The sequence below is a fragment of the Pyxicephalus adspersus genome, chromosome 3, assembly GCF_032062135.1.
Source record: "Pyxicephalus adspersus chromosome 3, UCB_Pads_2.0, whole genome shotgun sequence".
In the NCBI taxonomy this organism is placed as follows: domain Eukaryota; kingdom Metazoa; phylum Chordata; class Amphibia; order Anura; family Pyxicephalidae; genus Pyxicephalus; species Pyxicephalus adspersus.
The window spans coordinates 135,604,718-135,612,991 of record NC_092860.1 but is presented as its reverse complement, the minus strand read 5'-3'; positions in this window follow the sequence as shown (position 1 = coordinate 135,612,991).

The following is an 8,274-nucleotide window of genomic DNA, read 5'->3' as shown; positions in this document are numbered from 1 at the left end:
TTGTTTTGTGGGGTCAGGCCCACGGGGCTTTTTTACCACACTGCTACCTGTGTTAGAGCCTGAGAGACAAATTATTATTATTAAACAGGATTTATATAGTGCCAAAATATTATCCAGTGCTGTACATTAAATAAAGAAGAGCTTACAATCTAGGGGGTGGGGAAAGTAACACACAATAGAAGGGGAGATATGGAGTGGTGGGAAGTAGGTAGGGTTTAGGAGACAGAAAAAGATGGGTTGGCAAGTTTGAAAAGATGGGTTTTGAGTGCTCCTTTAAATGAGAGACCATTTCAGAGAGCTGGGGCAGCTCTAGAAAAGTCTTAAAGCTGTGCGTGTGATGAGGTTATGAGTGAGGGAGTAAGTAGTAGGTCATTGGAGGAGCGGAGAGAACGGCTAGGGGAGTATTTTTTTTACCAGGTCAGAAAATTAGGTGGGACAATAACTGTGGAGGGATTTGAAGGCAAAGCACAGGAGCTTGAATTTGATTCTAAGGGGAAATGGAAGCCAATGAAGAGATCTGCAAAGAGATGCAGGGGAAGAGGAGCGGAGGGAAGGATGGATGAGTCTGGCTGCAGCATTAATAATAGATTGTAGAGGAGAGAGTCAGAGAGAGTTGGGTTTTTGGAATACCAGAGAGGAGGAGGTTACAGTAGTCCAGATGAGATGATAAGAGCATGTACAAGGAGTTTTGTGGTCTCAGGGGACAGGTGGAGCGGATTTTGGAGATGTTGCGTAGGTGAAAGTGACAGGACCTGGAATGTTCTGAATATGGGGGGTAAATGAGAGGGCAGAATCAAAGATGACACCAAGACAATGTGCTGAGGGGAGGGGCGAATACCAATGTTATTAACAGTTAGAAAGATAGAAAGATAATGAGTTCAGTTTTTCCCGGTTGAATTTCAGAAATCTGTCGGACATCCATGCTGTTACGGAACAAATATTCCAACGATATGGAAAGAAACACATATTCACAATGTGAGTGGTGGACAGTGCATTCACCTGGCCTGCTGAGCTGGGTCATTGGGTATACTGGCAAAGTCAAAGTGATGCCTCAGTAATGGATGACATGGGTCCTCCTGGAATTGAATCAACCTATGACCAGAGGAGGTAGTGAAGTGGCAAGGCTGGAGGAAGCCATGCAAGTAGCATTATTATGATGGTGGGTGCCAGAGTTGGTAAAGCTACATTCTGCCAGCAGAGAGTCTGTATGATAAGTGTGTATCATGATGACATTTCTCTCTGAATAGTAATCTGCTGATTCTTATATTGCACATGTGGAGTTATAATACCTGCTTCAGCCCACTGACTATTATGGACTGTCCACCTCTCACTGTCATAGGTGAACATTGGATGTTCCAGCTAAACATCATTACATGACCTAGTTATAGCCCAGACACTATTGTATATCTGTGGAATGATACACACACATACATTAGATAGCCCAAAAAAACAGTATGGGATATGTGTAAAATATACTATCTTTTACAATGCATTCTTGAAGTAAAGTGTCAAAGGAAGATATCAGAACAAGTGAGACATCACCATTATTATTACCCAGTTGTCACAAATCTCTGCAGGTCCAGGGGATCTGTGCCTCATTCAGTGTCACCCAGCTTACACTCCTCTTCTGCCAGCACCAGCTCTGCTAAGGCATCACCTCCTCAGCTCACTTCCTGGTCTAGGTCATGTGACTCCCAGTCAGCTGCTCCACTACCTCAGGGGACTAGAGTCTTTTGCAGGTGCGCTCCCCCTGCTGGTGGAGTTGTGAACATCACCAACCTCTAGTCTCCAAGACCCCCTCTGGTGGTAGGATAGCATGCAGCAGGTCACATGCCCCCCATCCATGACCAGGAAGGAAGTGAATGGCAACAGGAAGTTGCCTAAACAAGGAGTTCCTTTAGCTCTGCTTCCGCGTTCCTGTTGTTGGTTTCTCTTGTTTCTGATTCCTTGTGTATCCACCTTGGCTTGACCTTGACTACTCCTAATCGCTGCCTGCCCTGACCCCTGGCTTTCCTGACTACTCTGTGCTCTTTTTTCTGGTACCACGTCTTGTTTCTGCCATCAGCAGGCACCTGCCTCTGCATGCATGCGGGCCACAACCTGGCAGTTGCCTGCAGCACAACACCCTGACCTCTAGAGGATCTGGTGAAGAAGGGGCAGCTGCTTAGACTCTGTGCACGTCCCTACCAACTGAGCTGGTGACACAGAGGGTCCACTATCCTGCCTTTGCAGCTACCATGACAACAGTATTTTTATAGCACCAACATATTACGTAGCTCTTTACAGAGTCCATAATCATGTCACTAGCTTTTCCTCAAAGGGCGTCACAATCTAATGTCCCTACCATAGTCAATTTTGGGGGGAAGCCAATTAACCAACTGCATGTTTTTGGAATGCAGGAGGAAACCAGAGTACTTTGAAGAAACCCACGTACACACAGGGAGAATATAGGGACACACAATGAATGTAGGATATGAAGAAGAAAAAAGATTCTCGTTTCAACGCGTTTCACAGATATAAATCCGCTTCATCAGGAAACAATTTGTGTATGCAGGGAGGAAGTAAGTACTAAAATAAAATATAAGTAGTGTTTCACTACATCAAATATAATAATGTAATGCATATAAATCTTGAAAAACATAACTTACATACCCAATAATAAAATTTATTCACTGCCAACTTTGGAGAGGATTCCAGAAGGAAATATGTACCGCAGTTATGGCTGCAAACCTATATCTAAGCATCCAGATGAAGTATTCTTATCTTTGCGAAGTAGCCAATGGCAATTAATAGTGAGTATATGCTGTCAAATTAAGATTATAAAAACAAAACTTTAGTTCTTCAGTCTCTAATTTGTTGATTACCAGGGTCAGAACTAGATCAAGTATTCCAGGATGGAAATGTGCTATCACAGTACACACATATCTCCATAGTATTAGTGCAATGTCTGTGCTCATTATCATACTTCTACAATAAATCTCAAAAATGTCAAGAGGTTCTGTAATCCTTTCAAATATAAACAACTGACCACACAAACATACAAGGAGGTCTAATACAAAAATCAACATTATATGTAAAAGCATTTACTCAGTGTGCAAAATAGCCACCAAGATGTGCAACCAAACGCAGCCACAAGGCCCCCTGAAATACTCACCCACACCTGCGAATTTTGGGACCCGCAGCTCAACGTTTCACGTGCGTCAGCCGGAAATGACAGGGACGCGTTCCAGCTACCGAAGTCAATCACACCCAAACTCTGCACTCGGCCCCTCAAGTTATCCAAACTAAGTAAGTTATATCGGGAAACAGAGCAAAGGAATATTTTGATGCATATGGACATCTCACATATAGAGTATACTAAGGGAGAAAATATATGATAATCATAATTATACCTTACACAACATATTGGGGAAAAGAAGAGTTCGGGCATAACTTAACCCAACATAGGAGCCGAATAGATGGATGCTATAAATCCCCTAAAAAACAATTATTGGGGGAGATAGAAAAAACATGCCAGAAGGTATATACAATATAATTTCCCCATGGGTCCCAGATCATTAGAGACAGCAAAAACACTAATTTCTTGTTCTATTTACATTTATCACAAGGACAAAAACAGATTTATCAAAAAAAAAATCTGTTTTCGTCTTTGAATAATGTAAATAGAATTACAAATTCTCATTATGATCTGGGACCCGCAGGGATATTATTTTATCTAATAAGTTATTCTTGCCACCTATAAAGTCCCTATAAATATACCCTTTATAAACCTACTACATGTTACCTAATCCTGAAATATCTAATTTCTATAGACCATTTCTGTAAAGGGGTTTTAAAACTGAGAAAGATGAAAACTCCTCTTTTCTGACACCAAACAATTGTGGCAATTTGTTTGTTCAACCTTCCCTTTTGCACTATACATACATATGCACATTAGTGAGTTTGGAATATCAGTAAATTATACCTCAGACACATCCTTCTTATTTTCCAGGTTCTAAATTTAACATTTTTCCCTTAACATACTTCCTGTTATTAGGTCACATTTCAAGGCTACATTTTCTGCCCCATGTTTCTTGTACAATGCAGACTGACAAATCATGGCCTACAACAAAATTTGTAAATATGTTTTATTATCCAAGTATGTGGACCTAATATATAAAAACTAGAGGAAAGAGATAATCCAATCAATTTCTTTGAAGAGTAAGGAAATGGGATAGGTAATCGATATACTGACTACTTTGCTTGACTTTGTGATAATAGCCATGGGTGACAGAGCCTTTGATAGTCTACAATTTTGGAAAGCCTTTATCATTGATCTAGCACCTCCTCAGAATAATATCAGCATGGAAAGTTTTATTTCATTGTCTGGAGTTTAATGTGTATGTCAAAGCAAATGAAAAAAACTCATATACAGCCCATCTATGCAGCATATGCTCATTTGCCTTGTCATGCCATGCCATTAAAAGAATATATACAAGCAATATATGTTAATTTACTAGAAATGCCCTCAGTTCATAATATCCTGTTGTGGGCTGACAACAAACAGCATTCTATGGACTAAGTGGAATCAGCCCTGCCCATTATCTTATGCTAAACCATTCAAACAGGTCTATGTCTTCCTATTTGCAGCATAAGGGCAGTTTCAGTCCTGCCTCGTGTTCCAGTGACCCGAGTGTGGCTCCTAATGGCCAGGACCTTGTCAGCCACAAGGTCATTTGCACTACAGTGCTGATTCCTAAAGAAATGCATGGCAACCTCATGGCCAGTGTGAGCCTAACTGACTCATTGTGTTTGATTTATTAAAGCTCTCCAAGGCTGGAGAGGATACACTTTCATCAGTGAAGCTGGGTGATCTAGCAAACCTGGAATGGATCTGGCCCAGGATTGAAAACATTTGCTAACAAATAGCTAATGACTTTTAGGAAATCCATTCCAGGTTTACTGGATTATCCAGCTTCACTGATGAAAGTGTATGCTCTCCAGCCCCGGAGAGCTTTATTAAATCAGGGCCATTGACAGGGAACACATTAGTAATTTCATGACAAATATTTTTGCACTTGCTGAATCAATATAACCCAAAAATTTGCATAATTGCATAATAAACAGACTAAGGGGGTGTATATTTTTTGTATTTACATTAGTTTTTTTTCTAGTGATTTGTGGCTACCCAATAGTGTTTATGTTTGTTTAATAGTTGTTCCATTTTATTTGTATACTGATTGTAAAATAAAGACTGTTTAAAAAGTATATATTTATTGTGTGCACACATTTTTATCACCTGAAGACTTCGAACATAAAAGGAACAGTCTGCAGAACATAAAGCCCAAATCCAACTAAATCTTTTTTAATTTTAGGATAAAGTGAGAAAGACTTAGACATCTGTCAAGTTATTATTTAGGTCTGTAACCCCAATGGAAAGATTTTAATTTACATTTCAGTCCCTGTGATGCCACTGCAAGATTGGTGGAGTAAGGTTATTACTAGGACAAGAAGCCATGGACAGCAGTAAAAAACAGAGGTTCTACCCCTTCCCCACTCTTGTAAAAGTTATTTTGTTTGTGCCCCCCATTTGTGTGCCCAACATTACTTCTAAAAAGGAGGAAAAGTTTTTTAGACATAAAAGGTACTAAAAAATCTGAGGTGCTAAACTGTCCACTCTCTTTACGAGCAAAATGAAATGTTTATCTGGAAATGAATTTGGGCAAGAAGGTAAGATTGTAAGATATGTATATTATGAGTTACAATACACAGAATAGTAGTAAAGATTTGGTAGCACTAACATGAGGGGCATTATATGTAAAAGCTTAATAAATTTCAGACAACAAAATAAATGTCCCCTCTAACATAATCCTCATGTGAATGGATCAGTAGAGGAGGTCGCTGGTGGGGCTTTTGTTTTGTTGTCTGGAGTAATAAAGCCTAGCTATTTAATGGACCTTATGTATTATTACCTCTGGGTGTTTATTATTCGGCTGTTTATTTGCCTGGGGTGCGGGCGAGCTCTCTGTGTACACATAGTAGATTTCCTTTGCTGGAAAAAATCTTTTCTCATTGCTTCCAATGACACAAAAATAAAAAAGGGCCATACATATGGTGTTATTCAATTTCATGGAGAGCAGAGGATAGACAAGTTGCACCACATTGAACTATCCTCCATAAAATAGTAATGGTAATTTCTATTCAGTTATTCATTGATCCACCATGATGATCATCAGAGAATAGCTGTACACACTCTATATATTTTTACAAGATGAACACAAATTTCATTCTGGGTGACAATCGTCTAGCAGTGTTTCTCAAACTTTTTAACATGAAGGAACCCCTTGAAATTACTTTGAGGACATGGGGGAATCCTGGTTGAAAATGACTGTACATAGACTTAAGGTTGTGGCTTAGGGCTTTTAAGCAGCAGATAGAACTTTTTTTGCATATTCTATAATGTACTCTCAGACTGTGCCTTTTTAGAAAATGTATTCCTCTGTCTGGCTTTCCTCACCTTCTCGGTCTTTTGAGAATAAAAAAGGATCAAATTTATTTGCTAACTTTATGGCAAAAGGGAAGATGTGTTTTTACTGACTAAAGGTTTTTCTATAAAAAATGGTAATATTTTTAAGGACAGTTCATAAATGGGTTGATTTAAAAAATACAATAATTATTGTCTAATCCTATTTGACATTTGATAAATGTGTCACTAGGTATTTATAAAACACAGTCATTTTTTATTACCTCTGCAGTGTAAAACAATAGCAAGCCAAAATATACCAAACAATAATAAAACAAGCACAATAAAGCTATTTACTGTCATTTACTCAGCAGTCATATAATGACCAATAAATGTCTAATTTTTAGCTACAACGTATTTCATATTATTAGAATGCATTTAACCTTCTAGGAACCTCAGTTATGTAATGCATTTAAACACATGTTTCTCTTGCAATGATGCTACAATATTATACAAAAAGTGGATTTTGATTTCTGTGCCTAGCCATCAAGAACACTGATTTAAAGGATTACCTTACGTATGTATGGAAGAGGTGGAGCAGTTTGTTGTACTGTAGATTTTAATGGAAGATGTATGAATTGATGTCTGTGCAATTCTATCCTACTTCAAGTGAAGGAACAGTGCTGACGTCTCCAGGAAGCCTATTTAAAAAGGATCAAAACCAGTAATTACTCATAACACATAAAGCAGCTCTACTACTTCGGAGGAATCACTGAGAACTGTACATGATAAATAACAGGTAAGCGAAATTCTTTATCCTGTGACTTTGTTTAACACTGTAAATATTCACTAAAAAACTATTTTATATTTATTTATCACCTGTGTTTTATATGTAACAATGAACAAAATCACAAGCTAGTTTATAGAAAAGTTTTTTTTTTAATAACACTCATGGATAAATATATAAAAGGTTAAGAAAAATGTGTCAGTATTCAGAACTGAACTTTTAGGCAGTACCAGTCTATTGCTATGGCAAGGTCTCAGAAAGTGGTTACCTAGCACAATGTAAATGCTGATTTTCAGAAAGTCTGAACTTTCCATAGGATATTAGGAGGACCTTAGTCATAGACTGGGGAGATTTGCAAGCATGTATATAAATATAGCAATATAGTTGTACAAAGCATAGACAAGGACAATCCAGGTGGTTGAAACACATCAATGGAACTTTTTGAGCAACAGTGAAATTACCAGTCTACTCTAAAGAATTTCAACCTGTCAATTTTCTGTATGACTTCTGGACATACCAAACTATGCAACCAACCATAAAACTATAAACTAGGAATACCAGGACCAAGATAATCATCTTGTTCATATGTTAACTGATCACTTTGGTGTTTATGTTTTAACTACTGTATTCCAAATAAATATTTATTGTATATAGTATTCTGGAGAGGTGTGACCACAAATGAACACGTAATATACTTAATGAACTACCCCTGCACCCAGGTCTAGGAAAAGTTTTCATGAAACAGGGATTCTTGATTTGGTAACAAAGCAATATTTTAAGCTTCCCCACTCCATCAATGTGCTATGTTCTAATGATATTACAAATCCAGTTTTTTTGCACTGTAATAGAAAAACAGAAAACATATAGTCATAACTAACCAATTATATGGCTACTACAAGATCAAATACTGAAAATGTCAAACATTTGATATTGTATTGCCATTAATAAAATGTCTTTGCTTCTATAGGGCCAACATGAGCATCAGTACATTTACAGGTGGTAAAGTCCTATAGCTATTTAAAGATATCTAGAAATTTGAAAGAAA